Raw genomic sequence first — 21354 nt, 5'->3', positions numbered from 1 at the left:
GACCCAAGCTGTAGTCATCTGAAAGGGGGATACCTCCGTTATGAAATTGACTCCAGAAAATACGGCTGTAGGGAAGCCTATAGGACATTTTCTTAATTAGTGGTTGATGTTGAAGACCTGAACCCATTGTGGATGGTACCACTTTTGGGCTGAAGGTCCTGGGTTCTATCAGAAATACGGCTGAAAAGTCATGTGGACCAAGTCACTAAGCAGCACCCTCTGTGGCTTCTGCATTAGCCCTTGCCTCCAGGGTCCTGCCCTGTCTGAGTTCCTGTCCTCACTTTTATGGTTTGCCTGCCTGCTTTATGTTTTAAGGCTAATAAAGTTTTCCTTAAAAACAAGCAAAGAAACAATGGCTACTGTAGTCCCTGCCCTCCTTGAGTTTTGTATTTATTTTCCTTAAAATTAAAAAAAAAATGCTGAGAATGCAAAATCATATAATGTATGGGTGTTGACAAACATAGACTACATAGACTTTTAGTTTACTGTAAGGCCTAATCTTTCCTTGACTCGACTTTGAATAAATGATCTAGAATTCAAATAAAGAAAAGGTGGTCCAAAACTTTTGGCTTGTATTGTGCTAGCTTCATGGAAGTCTTAACTTGTCCAGAGCTCAGTTCCGTAATGCTGTGTCTGCTGCTGAATGAGTTAACAGTCGCCTTGATTTAAAGTTCCATGTCTAGAGAGACAGGAATAACCTAAAGATATTCTCAAAAGTCTTTAAAGGGTCTTTAACATTTACAGGAATGTCTCAATCTCCATAAAATGACCCATTTCAACCGGTGAGTGGTTCAAATGCTCTCACTCCTGGATTGCGCATCTCTTTAGGAGAACCGATGGTCTCTCAAAGGCAGTATACATAATGAAGTGGAAATTTCAGGGACTTTCTCTCAGAAATGAGGAGCCTCTGAGTGGCCTTCAGAAAATGAGCATCAGCAGAGAGCAGGGCAATAATTCGAAACCCGTTAAAATGTGGTCTACTTTTGATTTCCTTTATAGTTATCTTAGGAAAATACTTCCATAATATGTATATGTCAACATAAAACTGATTATTTTATACACATTTATATTTACATGTATACTATTATGATTTTATTGCAGTAATTTCGCACTGTGGGTATAGCATGGTACTTGGAGAAATGTACCTATTGCATAATAATAAAATTAGACTATTTGGTGCATCCTATCACCTCTGTTGTCTTTCATGCTACAAATGTGGGGATCTTAAATGCTTCCCTGACAACCTTTCAACTTTTAAACTTGTATTTATTATTAGTGAGTGCGAATTCCCTTGTGAATGTGGGCACACACATGTAATGGTGGGCGGGGAAAGGTCAGAGAACAACTTTATGGAGTTGGGTAACTTCCTGCTACATTTAGCGTAGATCAGATTTAACAGAAAAATATCTTGTACTATTGGGTATTTTGCTGGATACATTATTGCTTAGAATAGCCACCCTAATGTACAGTGTTTTTCAAAATATTTGTTTTCATTTAAAACCTTTATTTCTACCCTTCGTATGTCTCACTTCCGATGAGTATGTTGTGATTCAGAATACTACCTAGAATGTTGCAGGGTCAAGATGAAAACATATAGGAAGTAAAAATGCAAGTGTTCACAATAAATCATGACTATAACCACAGTTATACTTAGAACCTCTAGGTCCAACAGAACCTTGTTCAGTAATATAATGACTGTTTATTGAGTCCTGTACTCCACATTTTTTGCATGCATTGTCTGTTCCTGAATTAATCACATAGGAAATTTGGCTCCTATTTTTACTTTTCTACAGATGCAAAATCTACTGCTCAAGAGACCTGAACATCTGGGATAATAGAATAACAATGAAACGGCACATTGGATCTCACAACCAGGGCTAGCCGTCTCTAAATAGCAGACATACATCAAGCAGGAAGTATAATACAACTGGATCATTCCCCATCTCAGGCTTGAAAAAACTAGCTTTCTATCACACGTCAGGCCCTGGGTAAGACTGGGAGGGTATTCATGGAATGACAAAGTCCGTACACGGCTTTGACTTAACCCGATAGTCATTCTGTGAGATGCTGGTGATATACAAGTAGTAAAGAATGGTAGATAATTCAGTGATATGTACTTTCGGGTAATAGGGAGAAAGAGACAGGACATGCAGAGACACAGGCAAAGAGGAGGCAGTCGGGCTAAGAACCTAATAGCTGGGGTGTATTTCCCCATACATCTGATGTCATATGCAAAAGACAGAAGAGAAAGTCTGGCTCCTTTTTGGTACTTAAAACAGTAGCAGAACATGAACTACAGCTTCACAGCCTGGCAAACAGGGAAGCACTAACTGCCCAAGCAGACGGCACTGTGGTGCTTACCTCAAGCTTCACGTGGAACGCCTCTGACTTTCTGCACTGTGAAAATCAAGTATTTTACCTTCAGAGACTGATAGAACAAAAGATAAAAGATTTTTCAAATCTTTGTAATTTTAAAAAATAGACAAAACAGTATTTCATCTCTGTGTTTTCTTATTTTAGGAACGTTTTGACTTAGTTACTGATATGTAAAATTATACAATCACAAATACGTTGAAACAGCTAGCAAAATTATGTTGAACTTCTGAGAAGCAACTAAAAAATTACAAGTTGTGTAGTCCTTTTCTGGGCAAAAATTGCTCATATCAATGAAACTGAACTAGGACGTCGCCCATTTCTTGCATGAAATACATTTCTGAGGTAAATTCTTGTTAATAATCTAACATATAAAAGCATTATGCTTTAACAAACATAAAATTATGTAGAGAAAACAATTACAGAATGGTCAAAATCTCATTAAAATTGTGCAAGGAAAATTATGTATGCCCCATTTGCAATTTTTCTACATAGCAGAGTATCAAATGATTCATAATTTGAGAGCCAACTTTAGTCTTCTCCTAGACCTTCTTGACCTTGTAAGTGTTTCTTGATTTTAAAGGATGACATTTAATTAAAACTGCCTTGCTGAAGCGCAGTAATTATCGGTGCAGATAAAAGAGATTTACGGAGGCTAAAACGGTTGGAATGGTTAAAGAAACACAGATTTTTTTTTCCTTACCATTGCGATGTATCATTTACAAGATACAATGTACTATCTGGTTTCCTATCATTTAGAAGCACGTCATCTTGCTGGTTGAATTGGCAGCCATGATTGTGGAAGAGGCATTTTAATTAAGCCCAGAATCAAACAGACTTCAAGAATCCTCTACCTTTGTTTGCAGGGCTGCGCATAAAATTATTCGAGCATTACCTGGAAGAATGAGAACTCATGGAGGGTGAAATCGTACTGAGATCTCCCTCTTTACGGGATGATGTCTTTCTCTTCACAGTGTGTGCTCCTTCAGTGAGTGACATTTAGGATCTTGTATGAGTAATCACTGAATTCGGTGTCTGCGTAGCTTTAAGGTCCCACGCCAGTACTAAGCCCAAACACACTTTGATCTTTTCATGAGAAAATGATTTTCATTATAAAGGTCAACACGAAATAAGCGATGTTTTTGTTTACTTTAGGAGCTTAGTTCCTCATTCATTACAATGCCAACTGCACAGGAGGTTCTGTCTGCACAGACTGTCAAAACAATTGAATTATTTTAAAAGATGGCCTATTCTTTACACCCAAATGGTTTCAGACTTTCTTGAAAATACTAGTTTTGTAATACGACCATTAGTATTTGAAATATTTATTTTCTCAGATCGTTGTGAAATGTGTGTATACATGTAGAAATGATACATATTGATTTTTATATGTGTAGTGTATACAGTCCTCTGAGCTTTACTCTACTTATCCTGAACTGAGATATCTAGTTATTAGAATTTTGACTCGCTCATTCTTTTGTCAGATAATATTACTATAAAGCAAAACATTAATGCCTTATTTAATATGCATTTCCTTTATTGACATTGTGTTATGGCTATGCATAATGTCTAGCTGTAAAGACTCCTCTGTCAGTACAGTGTTTCATAACTGTTTCCTGCTGACATCAAGATAGCAGGTGTTTAATGCTAGGAGTTCATGCCCACGTACAATGAATTTCTTTGTCCTTGAGGTATCTAATTGACACATTTGGAGGATCCTCTAATGATAAAGATGACAAATGGATTTAAAATAACCTTTGCTAATTGTGTCTTTTCTTATCTCAATAAAATGGACATATATCATTTTATCTGGGTAAAAAGTCCCAGTATATAACTATCATCCACACTGATTTAGACATAGAAAGAGCAAATATCATTAAAGTGAAACTCTGGGGGTTGGCTAGCCTCATAGCGTGTGCTCATTTCCTACAGGGGCAGCCACTGATTCCATAGTATGATCTTCAGGAAGATTAAACTCACACTTTCAAAGAACCTTTGCTTTATCTTATGAACATAATCATGATGACAACAGCAATGGAGGTCGCAATGAAGGTCTTCATATGAGCAATAATATGCCTAAAGCTAAAAACAAATTAATATTATAAAGAAAGTTGGGGTAATACACACTTGTAGCCTAGCTCCTGGAGCTGGAAGCAAAATGGCCAACTTTAGATCCGTAGGGACCTTAAGGATATCTTCATCTATATGAGGACCTGTCCCAAGGGAAATATTTACTGAAGGAAGATTGACTTCACATTCAGGCCAAGCCTATCTCTCACACACTTTTTTGTAAAACAAATTTAAAAATAGAAGTAATTGTACAATGTGGAAAGCTTCTTCCTTGAGCAGATTCTCATCTCCGCTTGCTACCATCGAATAGAAGGCATACCATGGAATACTTTAGCCGGGATGTATTTTCATCTGTTTTTTCACTGGGTACTGCATACCAGAGGAAGGGCCCATATAATTTCTACTATTCTAATCCGGTAACCACATTCACAGAAGAAAACAAGTCTTGGCAACCAAGTTTCCTTTTCCTACTCTGATGAAAAATGAAAAGAAGATGCAATATCAGATGGCAAATTATGATCAATGTTCTGTGTTAAAATTTATGGCTGTTTTTCTGTTTGAGATTAGTATTTTGAAAAGTAATTAGAGAAATTAAAATTCCTTCTTTATAGGGGAAGCCAAAGGCATTAAAGCAAGAATACTTATTTAATAATCTTTTTATCCCATTATTCTTCAGAAGTAATTGTAACATTTGTTCTCTTATGGTTAAGGGAAGATAATACAGAAAGTTGATGGGAATTAGGAGGAAGGAGGCAACGAATAACAAAATTTTATAACAGACAGAAGTTCAGGAAGACAATGATCTCTCAGTAAGAAATCATTGAGGAAGAAAGGAGGGAAAGCAGGGGCAGGAGCTTCAGAGAAAAGATGAAGACAGCTGCAGAACTATACACAGCTGGAAAAGGAAGTCATGAGTCAATAAAATAGAACTGACCAGATCTGGCCGTGGAAAGAGGGGGCGTTCCTGTGGTACAGGGGCTGAAGGGACATTTAACTGGGAGCAGCACACAGGCTGAGTGCCAACTGTGAGTCAAGAGCACTGAGCATGTAACTCTCTGACAGTGCAAATAGTTGCATCCTACCAGCTTCATCTCACGGAAACACTGCAGTAAACAGAGCATGCTCTTGCAATAATCGGCCATCAGACATTAAGAAAATTAATGCCTGTTAACACACAGGTTAAGAAAAGAGTAGGAAAACAAAATTAGTGCTTCTATTAAGAGGGTGTTCCTCATCCACTGGAATGTTCAGTTATCCCTTCAGTATTGCACTTGTTACTATCATTTTAGATATTTTAGAGTTGATGATACTGACATTAAAGAATGGAATATCATCTAGAAGTCACAAATCCCTGTTAACAGGAGTAGACGAATATCCAGAGGTTTTTGGAGACAAATCTCAGCATAGTCTCATTATTCTGCATGACTGTTGACCTGGGGTTGGTATCAGGTAAACTGTACCACCATGGAAGGGCTCTGCTTTCCACACTGTGATGGGTCCTACCTCAAAGGAAGATGAAAGGGCAGACATACCCTGGTGTTCCATTTGAAATCTGGCCATGGGACAGTATGGGGAAATGTTTTCAGCCACAAATAAAAGTCAAATTTTAGTAAATTTGTCAGATACTGAGAGAGACTGCCCATGAATAATACTAAATAAATATAATCGTCTGCAGAGACACGGTGGCCAGCAAGGTTTCTTTTTCTTTTTTCTTTTCTTTTTTTTTTTTTTTGACATGGGTCAATACTCTACTCTTAAATTCCATGGGATAGTCAGATGTTTCTCTGAAGAACCATAGCTACTCAGTGTGGAAGCGATAGATGGGCCTTTCTGACCTGCAGAACATTTGTGTGAGTGAGAAGCTATAGACATGTCATCTAGACCATCCAAAACCACGAAACTCTGTTTAGGCACTGGGTCAAAACCTCAGGAAGAAAGACAATGGGAAAGCTATCCAGTGTGGATTCACACTGAAGTTGGATTTTATTTCCTTGTGGAGAAGATGCCAGAATTAAGGATATTCATTTACTGTAATAATCCTAGTAGGGCAATAAGGACAGTATGTCTCCCCAGACACTGCTCAGAAAAATGACAATTAAGGAATGAGAACTCAATAATGGCGTGACATAGATAAAACTTATTCTTCCATAACCGAATACACCAAGAGGAACTGCTTCAAATTCTATAGGACAAAGAGGAAACCAACTTCACAGATCTGAAGGGCCAGAGCTACACAACATGGGTACCAGAAAAACATCAAAAGATGAACTGGGGGGAAAGCCCTGTGCTTTTATAGAAGATAAGAAGAACTCCTGCCTCCAAGGGGGAGAAAGGTCAGTGCTGTGGACAGATGGGCCTGGAACTCAGAACTGTAGCTTGCCTTTTCTGTTCTTTATCCCAGGGACAGTACTCAGGGAAGGAACCCTCTGAGCTGCCTTTGCTCTTCTAGATCAGACACGAGATGAAGGCTACATTAGCTGCACTGCACGCTTTCACAGGGAGCAGAGGAGAAGCTGACACCTAGACATTGTCAGTGGCCCCAATCCACCATTGGGGGCATAGTCAGCACATAGCATTGCTGTCCTGGTTCAGCAGAGCTGGGAATAAGTAGCTTCAGACAGGCGAGTGCCAGAGCCAGGTCTGAGCACCGCACAGCAAACGGTGCTGTGAGGGAGAGCAAGTGCTGGGCCAAGGTTGAGCCTAAGCTGAAGCCTCCGTGTTTGTAAGTAAGTGGAATGGGCCTGACAAAGATGGTTCACCTCGTGTCAGAGCCTGGTGTGCAACTAGCCAGGATGGCGATGTTGCTGTCCTATCTCAGCACACACTGACTGACAGAGTCTTGATGGAGCCATGGCATCTGTAGGAGAAAATGTGCATATGCGCACTCTACTCACCTTTTATCGTCATAGCTGAATCAGAAACATTTTCAGACAAACACACAGGTAACTCATTTTTCCTTGGACACATCACTTTATCCCAAGCAAAAACAATATGGATGTGATGATGAAATTACACTTGGAATAATAAGAAAGCCGTCTTTCTGAGATTTTGTTTAAAATTCCCTAATTCTCCAAATTGTTTCACATCACAATCTGACTGTTTTGTTTTGTTTTTTTTTTTCTGATCCCGAATGTCTAGAAACTTGTAAGTCTCATCTCTGCTTCCTCACTTTCTGATCACACTTGTGTCTATTTCTTTCTTAGTACATCTAAGAAAGGAAGTTCATCTATGTAGCGTGTCATCACTGCCTCAAGTCCTGACCACTGTAAAGACCCAAAGTCCAACTTGGTTTCTGACTACTCAAGCCATATTTAGAACTACCTGAGACTCACACAGCTCTCCCCAAGAAGTCTCAATGTGTAATGAGCTCCTATCTATCTCTTGTTTTTTCTCTCTACCTCTCTCCCTCCCTCTTCCTCACCCCTCTCTCTTTCTCTCTCTCTTTGTGTGTGTATGCATATGAGCTCAACAAGTTGGAAACCATGTGTTTCAAGCAGCTTGGATAATCTGAACCTCTTGCAGGCATATGACTGATCTCTCTGCCTCCAGGCAATGAGGTTTTTCTGAGCTTCTCTATAGAGTTCAACTGGTCTGATATTGTCTCTCAGACTTCTTACGGCTCATGTGCACATAGGGAGGGAATGGCCAAGAGAATCTGGTCAGTTTTAGGAACTTCCTGAAGTCTGTGAATTATGCATTCCTTGAGTTAAATAAACTTCGCTACAGAACAGCATGTGCCACCTCCTTTAGACAGTTCTTCAAATCAATGTGTATCCCTTCAAGGCAGGAAGGTTTGTCTCGGGGGAAATTACTACATAACAGGTATGAACAATGTTTTTCATTTAAGATAAGCCCTTTCAGTTGCAGAATAAAGAGTTCTTTATTCTAGATTTGCAAAGAATAAAATAAATACAGTCTCAGTCCTACCACCCGTCTGAAAAATCCATGTGGCTTTTCTAATCTTCACTGATTAGCTAAATAGGTATAGAGTACATGATCATCATTTGTGATTTAAGAATACATGGATAAGAATTTATTATTAATTATAATTTTATAAACTGCTATTAAAATATTCTCAAGTGATAAGTCCTTTTTAAAAACATTCAGTTCCTGTTTTGATGGACTTTCAAAATCCAGCCTTCAAAAGCTACAATAGACCATTATCAAAGACCTGCCATATTTCTGAAACACCACATACCTTGCCTACTGCCTAAAGTAAGTTCTCTGATAAAATGCTCATCAAGAAGATAAATGATCCTTGTTTTCATCCAATGGAATTTTATCACAATTATATTACTGCTACTTTTAATTAGCTGATAGAATTAATTCCTATAATATCTAAATAAAGAATCATGACTGAAGTCAAATCTCAATTGACGTTTCTTCATTTTTATACTAATTCGTATATAATGATGGAAATCATAATATTTGGGCACATTTTCCCATGACTAATCCTTCAATCTTGTCTCTGTCATACGCCAGAAAGTAAATTTCTAAAATTTACTTTCCTAAAGACTACCAGCTAATTCATTACCAATCACTATATTTAGGTAATGGAAATATGCAGTAATGGGTTTAAATAAAGCCACCTATCTCTCTGTACATGTTTAGGAGCTTCAGGCATTGCTAAATACTATTGGAGACTTATAATCTACTATTCTATCTCTGTTTATCTTCCTGTAGAGGCTTAGGATTTGTGTGTTATAAAAGTTTAGTTAAATAGGTTTTTCTGTATTTAGTCAAAATATAGCCAGTGTCCAGATGGTTGAGTATAAAGAAATTCTCCATATATGCTTTTAAGGTCAGATTTAGCAGAAAACTCAGCTTCCAGGCTGTCTGTCCTGTGATATTAATATATTTTCTCTCTTGAATGTAAATTAAAAATAATCACTGTCAAGATGTTCCTAGGTCAAGATACAAAGACACATACATTCTATTTTTGAGAAGACTGCTTCTTAGAATTTATTAAAAGAAGATGCACTAAAATAATTGAACTTATTTGTTCTACACGATGAAGATACTCTTTTTCTCAACTTTAAGGTGTTTAGTTAAGTGTTTTATTAAACATATATGTCTTTCATGTGGGAACTGCACATAATTTTATTTACACCCTTGGGTCAGATGGTGAGTAATAACTTTAATTCCATTGTATTTGTTCATCGGAACTCTCATGCACCATGGTTCCGGGGAATTCACACTTGGGGGTTCTGACATCTCGCTGAACAGATCACAAAGCTGACATCACCATTTCCAGGGAACTAGTAAACCTGACATTTTTATGCGACACAGAGAGTCTGTTATGAATCCTCCCTAAGTAGGGTGATGTGTGTGCTGAGGGTTCCACTATAGAGCCACTGGAACTTATCCTACAGGCTAACAAATTACTCTGTCACAATTTCATAGATTCTACTAGAAGACACAAGGATTCTAGGTGAGAGGCCAAGTGTGTATTACTCACAATACACAAAAAAAACAAAGCAAAAAAATAAAAACCCAACAACAAACAGTGTAAGCCTCAAAATATTTGCTTTGCTTTTCTACCTAATTGGCAGGAAAGGGATTTAAGGGAATGTCCACAGCTCCTGGCTATAGGGCGCCAACCTTCCTCATGTAAGAGAGCATGCCTGCTTTCTGTCATAGGAGCACTGGCTCTGCCTTTCAGTGGGGTGGATGTTAAAGAATTATGGACAACACAGTCTAAACCAAAGAACAGCTTATTTGACACCAGTGAGATGTCCACAAACAAAATAATTATTAAGAGTCGTCTCAATAAAATCCATCCTATTTCCTAGCCTAAGTTTCTGATGAAAACCTTGTCCACCATTAGACCATTATCCTGACTACTCTGCTTGATCTGTCTGACAGATTTGTTCAATTTTGTTCTTCGAGCGATTCATATCTTCTCCAGTCAATAAGATTGTAAACTCAGTCATAGTTAGACCTTAAATGAAGCTGTCTGAACAAGCTCACAAACCCACCATGGTTTATTTTCAAGTGCCAGATTTTTTTTTTCTGACATTTCAACCTTATTACTAATATCTGGCCCAGGTGCAGCAGAATCCATCAATAAATTTGGATAATCACGTCTAATTCAACGGAATTCTGTGACAGCATGTAAAGTTGCCCACAAGGCAGCAGTTTCTCTCACGTATTCATGCTCTGCTGTCTTCAGAAACTTTTGTTATGAGTGTTTACTCTAAAATGTGTGATTTAGTCAGTGACCACTGGCGTTTATCAATAGCTCATTGAGTACAGGTTGAGTGGAATAGGAACATTTATAAGAAACCACCAATCAAAATGCAAGAAGTCCAGACAAGTCTGCACTCAGGTTCACATAAGTTCCCGGCAACACACAAGACAACATCTGAGAATAGTTCTGAGATTTCTCTATCTTTCCTATGCTCATGGCTCTCTAATAAACTATTCACATTATACAATTTTTATTTCAAATGTCCTTGGAAATCCAAATTGAGCTCTTATGATATTGAAATCTGCCTTTTCTGATATCTGTAATTTTCTGAAGCATATTTCCAGATTCTATAGAATGTACCTTTTATGAGTTCCTACTGAGAAACAAAATCGTGTATAATACATGTTCTCAGTGGTTTTGTCATTATTACAATAAACATTAGGTAGGTGGCACTAGCATTTTCATCTATAAGTGAGAGATGAGTGCTAACACTAAAATAAATATACTTGATAGAAAATAAAGACAACCTGTTGTTTAGCAGGTGGCTGAGTGAACGATGTATTCCTCACATGTAAAATGTCCTCAACAGGGCAGCCCACTGTTTCACTATGATGTTGTGGGCCCTTGTACTTGTGGGCCTTCCATGTATGATATCTTGTACCCTAAAGTAATTATTGTACTGTGTATATAGTATTTTAGGGGAAAAAATAAAAATTCAAGTTTCCACACACATGAGTGAGGCCATCTTGGTGTTATTTTTTTTAATTTCATTTCTGCTGAGCGCACATGCATATCGTTTAAACTACATTAGAGATATTAAAATGCTTTATATTTCATATTCATGAGGTAGAGGTAGTAAAAAACATACTTGTTTGCTGTGTCATGCTAATTGCAAACTTTGCATTTACAGATCACTTTGGGTGAAATTACGTGATATCTTTGTTGCTTAAAATCTGCTTTCTTAATACTTCCCAAGCAGAATCACACTGAATGACGTCTGTTTTAAAAGCACTTCAAGTACAAGTCTATGTGGCTGAATGAGATTTTTTTTGATAAAGGCAAGTGTGGTAGTGTAAAAACAAGTGGCACCAATTTGGAACAAAATTTTTGATAACTAAATTATAATTATCCAAATGTACTATTTCCTTATGTGATACATTAACAACAAAAACACTTTAGAGGACCTTGGAAAGCCTTAAATTGGAAGATGACAAAATTTCGATTCTGTAACTCTGTGGAAATCTGACACAATATTCTTCATGATTTGCCTGCAGCCTCAGACAACTTCAGTTACTATGAGTAATTGTAACCACGGCAACATGACAGGGAACAATTAATGAAGGGTATTCAACTTCAAAATCAGAAACACATTCTAAACTACAAATATTAGAATAATAACAATGCCTCACGCCTCTTCCCACCTCCAACTTTACTTAAATAGCTCTTCTGATTAATAATTGTGATTTTTTTCTCATGTATCTGACACACACACACATATGTTTATATATGAGAGAGAAAAAAGTAAGTGAATTTGTCGTATTATTAGGTCTATACAAACTGCTTAAATATCTGCAAATATGTGAAAACATATTCTCCTTTTTATCTCTTTCACATCCACCAAGGGTTTGGCTTGTGAAGGTAATCTATCAGAGTGTTAGCTCAACTTGGCTGCAGAGTTTGTATCTGCTATACACTAGTTTTATGACCTTGGTCATTTATTGACTCTTCTAACCATCTAATTTTCCAGCAAAAATGATATTGCTGATAATAATGTTAACTATTATTGTATTTTAGAGAAAGCAATCTAGAAGTAAAGTAACTATTTTAGTGCCCACAAGGGAAGAATAAACTCTCAATGAATGTCAATAGATCCAATAGAAAACATAATTATCAAACATGTCATGCATTCTTCTTGCTCTGTGAGGGAGCAGTAAATGGGACAGAAATAATTATTTACCTAAAAAAATCAAGTTTTTGGATAGATAATAATCATATAAGTAAATTAACATACAAAGATGCAGTTTCTGGATACGCTGAGTGCAAAGAAGATAGAATAAGTGTCAGATGTGTGAGAAAGGCTCTGACTGGGTTAGGACTGTGGGTAAGGGGCTCTCTGGGATCTGACCTTTAGGAGGAGAAAGCAATGTGGAAGACAGGAGGGAAGGCAGGTTTCTGGTAAACAGTTAGACTCCAGGTCACACTGTTCCACACAACGACTGCTCCAACTTCAGCTTCATCAATTCCATCCCCCTCACATTAATTGTTTTTCTAGTTGGATAAGCATTCATCAAAGTGATCTGGAAGGGCTTGTCTTTCTCTGACACAGAGGAGAAAATGGTTATCAGAGGCAGGTGGTGGGTAAATCATTTCATAGTAAATGAAAGATTTGGTCAATCTTTGTGAAATCCTGCTCCCTAAGAAGAATGACTCCTTCCATCCACCGTGTTATCAGCATGATTATGGCCAGCATTGTACAGATGAAGCAGCTAAGAGGACATTTGTTGTTAGCTCAAAGAAAGACAATATTTTTTATTGTATATGATAATTATTATGATTTGATCACTCTCTTTTTGAAATACATCTTTCCTTCTATAAATACATGAAACTAAGGTTTGTTAATTCAAAATAAAATAAAACAATCCAACAAACTAACACAGCTCAATTGCAGGCTACCCCAGTCAGAATAGTAGATGACTGACTCCCTGTCAGCCTAACAGTCCCTCTCTTTTGATTCTATACCCCAAGACTCATTCCACTAACCAGCCCTCCCACCTCTTGAGGCCAGGCCCTTTCCCCAAACTTGGGGAATTCCTGAAGCTCAGGTGCAGGCCACACCAGCTAGAACAGAGACACTCCTTGCTGCAACAAAGGTCAAACTAATTCACAGAAGGTCAGCACCCAACTTGGACAAAGACTACTTACTAAATCAGAGGTCACATAAGCCACCAGAAATCTGGGCCACAAAGGAGTTTAAAATGAAAACAGAAACCAAAGAATGAAGCACCCATCTAACAAAGACAAACTCAGTAATCAGAACCTAGACCTAACCATCTCAAACCCAGGTGCCATTGTAAGAATATAATCAACAACAGCCAGGGTAATGAGACACCACCAGAGCCCATCCAGCCTACAAGAGCAAGACATGAACATTTCAATGCAGCTGAACCAAAAGAAAATGACCTTAAAGCCAAATTTATAAAGATGAGAGGGGTCCTTACAGGAGAAATAAAAAACTCTCTTAAAGAAATCGAGAGAAAAACAACAAAAAGAAAATGTGGAAGAAATCAATAAAATCCTTAAAGAATGCCAAGAAATTTTTAGAAAAAGAAAAGAAAAAAAACAGGTAAAGGAAACTATTCAGGACTTAAATATCTAAACACAAGATATAGAAAAAGCACCAACTGAGGGAATTCTAGAGTTAGAAGATCTGGATTAATAGAAAGGAGCTATAAACATAAGCATCATCAACAGAGTAAAAGAATATCGGGTGTTGAAGATAAAGAAAGTGTTAAATCTTAAAAAAAAAACCTGCTAACACAAAACATTCTGAAAATCTGGGCCATTATGAAAAGATCAGATCTAAGAATAATAGGAATAGAAAAAGAAGAATCCCAGATCAAAAATCCAGAAAAATGTATTTACCAAAATCACAGAAGAAAAATTTCCTAACCTAAAGGAGTACATTACTATAAACATATAAGAAGCTTACAGAACACCAAGTAGATGAGATCAAAAAAGAAAGTCACCATGTCACCTAATAATCAAAACACTAAACATGCCAAACAAAGAAAGAATATGAAAGGCTGCAAGGGGAAAAGGCCAAGTAACATACAGAGGAAGACATTTTAGAATTATACAAAACTTCTCAGCAGAGACTCTGAAAGCCAGAAGGACCTGGAAAGGTGTTTTGGAGACTCTAAGAGACCATGGACACCAGTACAGACTACTATACTCAGCAAAACTTTCAATCAGTAAATATGGAGAAAAAGAGATATTTGATAACAAAGTCAAATTTAAACAATATCTAGCTACAAATCCAGCCCTAAAGAAGGTACTAGAAAGAAAACTCCAACCCAATTAGGTTAACTACACCACAAAATACTGGCAATAGATAATCTCAAGTCCAGCAGAATTCAAAGAAGGGACACACACTCCACACACACACACAGTACCATCACTAACCATAACAACAAAACAACAGGAATTAACAGCTACCGGTCATTGATATCTTTCAATATTAATGGACTCAAAGCCCCAATTAAAAAACATAGACTAATAAAATGGATACAAAAACAGGATCCATCATGTTGTATATAAGAAACACACCTCAATATTAAAGAAAGACATTACCTCAGAGTTAAATGTTGGGAAAATATTTCCCAATCAAATGGATGCAAGAAGCAATCTTCTATAGCTATCCTAATATCTAACAAAATAGACTTCAAACCAAAATTAATCGAAAGAGATGGAGAAGGACTTTTCATACTCATGCAAAGAAAAATCTACCATGATGATGTCTTAATTCTAAAAAAATCTATGCCCCCAAAGTAAGGACACCCACATTTTAAAAACAAACAAACAGCAACAACAAAATTACTCAAGCTTAAATCACACATCACAACCCACACATTAATAATAGGAAATTTCAAAATGTCACTCTCAACAATGGATAGGTCATCTAGATAGAAACTAAATAGTGAAATAATGTAACACACAGACTTTAGGAATCAAATGAACCTAACAGATACAAGAGAAAATTTCAACCAAAAGTATGTACCTTACGGTCAGAACCTCATGGAACCTTTTTCAAACTGAATATGAATATACTCAGTCACAAAACAAGTTTCAGCAGATACAAGAAAACTGAAATACCTTATCCCATCAGGCCACCATGGATTAAGTTGGATTTCAACAACAACAATGGAAAAAACAGAAAGCCAACAAATCCATGTGTTGGGAGCCACCTGGAGGCACAGGTGGTCCTGCAGTTTGGAGGTAGCCATGTGGGGCTGAGCACCCCTGCCTGCACCCTTGCCTGCACATGCTCAGACCAGCAGAATGGCATTAACCAATCAGGACAGCGTTCAAGCTGCTCCACCGTTTAAAAGCAGCTGCCTCGGGGCCCAACGCTCTCTCTCTAAGCTTTCTCTCGTCCCTGCTCTATCGTCCCTTCCCCCAATTTTCCTCAAGGGAATGCTCCAAATAAAGATGTGACCAGAGAAGGAATTCTCGTTTTTGGTGGGGTTCATTCCTGCTGGACAGGATGGCGCCCCGCAACTGGTGCTGAAACCCGGGACGCTGAGGGACCCTGACAACTACGCCGGGGGACCCTGAGAAAGCCCGGGAGAAAAAGCCAAGATCAGACACCAGCACAGAGAGCCTTGAATTTCAGAACTCTGAGAACATGGAGCGGTGAGTGACGTCGGTTGAAATCCCCAGAAAGGGGAGGAAAAGAAATGTAAAAAGGAATTTCAAAGGATAGGCCTAAATAGAAAAGAAAATACAAAAAAAAATCAAAGTTAAGGTATCTGAAAGAAGGTACAGAAAGCAACGGGGAAGAAAAATCCCTTAAGTTCAGTGCAGGAGGGATGTGAACAGCAGCAAAAAAGGCGAGGTAACTAAGGCGGGACTTTGAGGACGATGGGGTACGGGAGACCGCGGCTTCCGCTCCCTCTCCGTCCACCTGCGTACTCGCTGTTAGAGACTGGAGGCAACAGTCTCGTAGGGAGGCGAGCTTGATCACTGCCTTCCCTGTTCTTAAAGAGCCACAGAGTTTCTGAGGTGATTTTCGCCTAATTTTGATAAGAGAGCTCAGTCTCTGGCTCTCACGTACAAAAAACTTTAATTTTTGACTGAGAAAGACAAGCTGCTTGATCGTGCTGAGAGTGCTGGCGGCAGCCGGCCCGCCTTTGAGCGGTAATGCCTGATTAAAAACACGGAAGTGGGCCAGGCACGGTGGTGCACACCTGTAATCCCAGCTACTCAGGAGGGAGACGCAAAATTGCACTCTCCAGTGCTAGCTCGTTCGGGAGGCATGGCCATGCTAACCAGTTGCTGGCGGGAAATTTGCTGGAGTCCTCAGAGGCCTGCGAATAGCCAGGTCGCGGGCAGGCTAAAGTCCGTGTGACATCAGAGGCTATATGTCCCGGCCTTCTGGCGGGGCTATGGTTTTTGGAGGACTTTTTCAGCACCTGAGCGGACTCGCCTGACTGAGGCGGAAGCTGCGTGGTGAGCAGCGGCGCCATAGAAGGCAGAGAGGAGCTGAATCGGCTCTGCGGAAAAACTGTGTTTCCATAGCAACATGGGCGAGCGGGGAGGTGAGTTCCCAGAGAACGGGGCTCTGCGCGCGGGCGGACCGGGCAGGAGAAGCCCCTCCACGGGTGGGCGGATGCCCCCCCTCGCCGGAGCTTGAAAAAGACTCACAGCCGGTGGTGCGAGTTCATTGCCTGAGGTGAAACGGCGAGCCCGCGCACGGCCCGGGGCGGGGCCATGCGGAGCGCGCCACATTGGGCCTCAGAGGCGGAGCTATGGCAGCCGCCGCCGTCTGCTGCCGCCGCCGTCCGCTGCCGCCGCCCTCAGCCAAGGTCGCCAAGAATTCAGTCAGATAAAAACATTTGTCGCCAAGAATTCAGTCAGATAAAAACATTTATCCCCCAAACATCGCCCCTTTGTCAGCAGGAAGTAGCCAGATGATCGACGTCCATTCTCCCTCAAAGAACTGGTCCTAATTATCATAATAAAGGCGCGTCAACCTGGTTACCATTACCTATTGCCCTTGGCAACGGGTGAAATAAACAATGTTACCTAGAGGTTTTTCCATCTGAATAGGGGAGCTGGAGAGATGGCTCAGAGGTTAAGAGCACTGACTGCTCTTCCAAAGGTCCTGAGTTCAATTCCCAGTGACAACTGCTTTGGTTTTTAGACATAAGAGGGGGAATACACTACCAGTGACAGCTTCCCCCAGAGAAAGGATTTCTCTTGCATTCTTTACATTTAATTTTTAATTCAAAATTTTGCTGGTACAGGCAAACAAGATTTGCTTTTTGAAACAGAGACCTGCAGATCTCTAAGTTCAAAACCAGCCTACTTCCAGTACTGATTGTGCTGAATTTTTACACTGAGAGTTTTTAGTACTCTTAAATGTTAATTTGGGAGGAGAGTTTTGTTTATGTTTTTCTAGGAATGCTGACATACATCTGGATGCCAGCGAGACCGACCAGAGAGATAAAGAAGATGACCCAATGGATGCTGAGTGTCCTGCTGTAAAAGATTCATGCGGAGACAGCAGAGATGACCTTCTGGGCGGTGTCAAGAGCAGCTGTTTCACACCATCGACTTGAGCAACACCCTGTGCAACCTCTTATCTCTGACTCTATTTTGCCTTTTCCCTCCTTGGGGATGGGTGGGAGCAGATATCCTTGGCATGCTGCGTCTAGGTGGGGACCAGATTGGAAAATAGTTTTGCCTTATTGCTCTTAAAGACAATAATTAGGGGGAGATGTTGGGAGCCACCTGGAGGCACAGGTGGTCCTGCAGTTTGGAGGTAGCCATGTGGGGCTGAGCACCCCTGCCTGCACCCTTGCCTGCACATGCTCAGACCAGCAGAATGGCATTAACCAATCAGGACAGCGTTCAAGCTGCTCCACCGTTTAAAAGCAGCTGCCTCGGGGCCCAACGCTCTCTCTCTAAGCTTTCTCTCGTCCCTGCTCTATCGTCCCTTCCCCCAATTTTCCTCAAGGGAATGCTCCAAATAAAGATGTGACCAGAGAAGGAATTCTCGTTTTTGGTGGGGTTCATTCCTGCTGGACAGGATGGCGCCCCGCATCCATGGAAACTGAACAACTCTCTACTTAATTACCAATGGGTAAATAAATAAATATAGAAAGAAATTAAAGACTTCCTAGAATTTAATTAAAAATGAATGTACAACCTACACAAACTTAGGAGACACAATGAAAGTGGTGCTAAGAGAAAAGTTTATAGCACTAAGTGTTGGGAGCCACCTGGAGGCACAGGTGGTCCTGCAGTTTGGAGGTAGCCATGTGGGGCTGAACAACCCTGCCTGCACCCTTGCCTGCACATGCTCAGACCAGCAGAATGGCATTAACCAATCAGGACAGCGTTCAAGCTGCTCCACCGTTTAAAAGCAGATGCCTCGGGGCCCAACGCTCTCTCTCTAAGCTTTCTCTCGTCCCTGCTCTATCGTCCCTTCCCCCAATTTTCCTCAAGGGAATGCTCCAAATAAAGATGTGACCAGAGAAGGAATTCTCGTTTTTGGTGGGGTTCATTCCTGCTGGACAGGATGGCGCCCCGCAACTGGTGCCGAAACCCGGGACGCTGAGGGACCCTGACAACTACGCCGGGGGACCCTGAGAAAGCCCGGGAGAAAAAGCCAAGATCAGACACCAGCACAGAGAGCCTTGAATTTCAGAACTCTGAGAACATGGAGCGGTGAGTGACGTCGGTTGAAATCCCCAGAAAGGGGAGGAAAAGAAATGTAAAAAGGAATTTCAAAGGATAGGCCTAAATAGAAAAGAAAATACAAAAAAAATCAAAGTTAAGGTATCTGAAAGAAGGTACAGAAAGCAACAGGGAAGAAAAATCCCTTAAGTTCAGTGCAGGAGGAATGTAAACAGCAGCAAAAAGGGCGAGGTTTACGGTTGGGAGATCCGCGGCTTCCTCCGTGCGTACTCGCTGATAAGAGACTCGGGGCAACAGTCTCGTAGGGAGGCGAGTTTGATCGTGTTCTAAGACTGCCTTCCCTGTTCTTAAAGAGCCACAGAGCTTTTGGAGGTGATTTTCGCCTAATTTTGTTAAGAGAGCTCAGTCTCTGGCTCTCACGTACAAAAAACTTTAATTTTTGACTGAGAAAGACAAGCTGCTTGATCGTGCTGAGAGTGCTGGCGGCAGCCGGCCCGCCTTTGAGCGGTAATGCCTGATTAAAAACACGGAAGTGGGCCAGGCACGGTGGTGCACACCTGTAATCCCAGCTACTCAGGAGGGAGACGCAAAGTTGCAAAGTTGCGCTGGAGAGTGCTGGCTCGTTCGGGAGGCGTGGCCATGCTGGCCGGTTGCTGGCGGGGAGTTTGCTGGGGGCCTACGGAAAGCCAGATCGCCATGGCGACGGGCGGGCTAAAGTCCGTGTGACATCAGAGGCTATATGTCCCGGCCTTCTGGCGGGGCTATGGTTTTTGGAGGACTTTTTCAGCACCTGAGCGGACTCGCCTGACTGAGGCGGAAGCTGCGTGGTGAGCAGCGGCGCCATAGAAGGCAAAGAGGAGCTGAATCGGCTCTGCGGAAAAACTGTGTTTCCATAGCAACATGGGCGAGCGGGGAGGTGAGTTCCCAGAGAACGGGGCTCCGCGCGCGGGCAGACCGGGCCCTCCACGGGTGGGCGGATGCCCCCCCTCGCCGGAGCTTGAAAAAGACTCACAGCCGGCGGTGCGAGTTCATTGCCTGAGGTGAAACGGCGAGCCCGCGCAAGGCCCGGGGCGGAGCCATGCCTTTGGGCCATGCGGAGCGCGCCATAATGGGCTTCAGAGGCGGAGCTATGGCAGCCGCCGCCGTCTGCTGCCGCCGCCGTCCGCTGCCGCCGCCCTCAGCCAAGGTCGCCAAGAATTCAGTCAGATAAAAACATTTGTCGCCAAGAATTCAGTCAGATAAAAACATTTATCCCCTAAACAACGTCCCTTCGTCAGCAGGAAGTAGCCAGATTGATGAGCAACGCCCATTCTCCCTTAAAAAACTGGTCGTGATTATCATAATAAAGGCATGTTTACCTGGTTAACGTATCCTAGGTAACAAAGAAAGGCGGACTTTTGCCTGAGGCACCTGGTGAGATAAACAATGTTACCTAGAGGTTTTTCCATCTAAATAGGGGAGCTGGAGAGATGGCTCAGCGGTTAAGGGCATTGCCTGCTCTTCCAAAGGTTATGAGTTCAATTCCCAGTGACAACTGCTTTGGTTTTTAAACAATAGAGGGGGACTACACTACCAGTGACAGCTTCCCCCAGAGAAAGGATTTCTCTTGCATTCTATACACTTAATTTTTAATTCAAAATTTTGCTGGTACAGGCAAACAAGATTTGCTCTTTGAAACGGAGACATGCAAGTCTCAACCAGCCTACTTCCAGTACTGATTGTGCTGAATTTTTACACTGAGAGTTTTTAATAGTCTTAAATGTTAATTTGGGAGGAGAGTTTTGTTTATGTTTTTCTAGGAATGCTGACATACATCTGGATGCCAGCGAGACCGACCAGAGAGATAAAGAAGACGACCCAGTGGATGCTGAGTGTCCTGCTGTGGAAGATTCGTGCGGAGACAGCAGAGATGACCTTCTGGGCGGTGCCAAGAGCAGCTGTTTCACACCATCGACTTGAGCAACACCCTGTGCAACCTCTTATCTCTTAACAATTTTCTGACTGACTCTATTCTGCCTTTCTCCCTCCTTGGAGATGGGTGGGAGCAGAGATATCCTTGGCATGCTGCGTCTAGGTGGGGACCAGATTGGAAAATAGTTTTGCCTTATTGCTCTTAAAGACAATAATTAGGGGGAGATGTTGGGAGCCACCTGGAGGCACAGGTGGTCCTGCAGTTTGGAGGTAGCCATGTGGGGCTGAACAACCCTGCCTGCACCCTTGCCTGCACATGCTCAGACCAGCAGAATGGCATTAACCAATCAGGACAGCGTTCAAGCTGCTCCACCGTTTAAAAGCAGATG

The 21354-nt window shown here is 41.0% G+C and overlaps 2 pseudogenes; both read left to right on the top strand.

Moving 5' to 3' along the window:
- Window positions 1-16901: 16901 nt before the first annotated feature.
- Window positions 16902-17091, top strand: LOC148119309 (Nuclear RNase P; annotated as a pseudogene).
- Window positions 17092-19921: 2830 nt separating this feature from the next.
- On the top strand, window positions 19922-20101 carry LOC148119308 (Nuclear RNase P; annotated as a pseudogene).
- Window positions 20102-21354: the final 1253 nt, after the last annotated feature.

The sequence above is a fragment of the Myodes glareolus genome, chromosome 17, assembly GCF_982192425.1.
Source record: "Myodes glareolus chromosome 17, mMyoGla1.1, whole genome shotgun sequence".
NCBI lineage: Eukaryota > Metazoa > Chordata > Mammalia > Rodentia > Cricetidae > Myodes > Myodes glareolus.
This window is presented reverse-complemented; position numbering and strand designations above follow the sequence as displayed.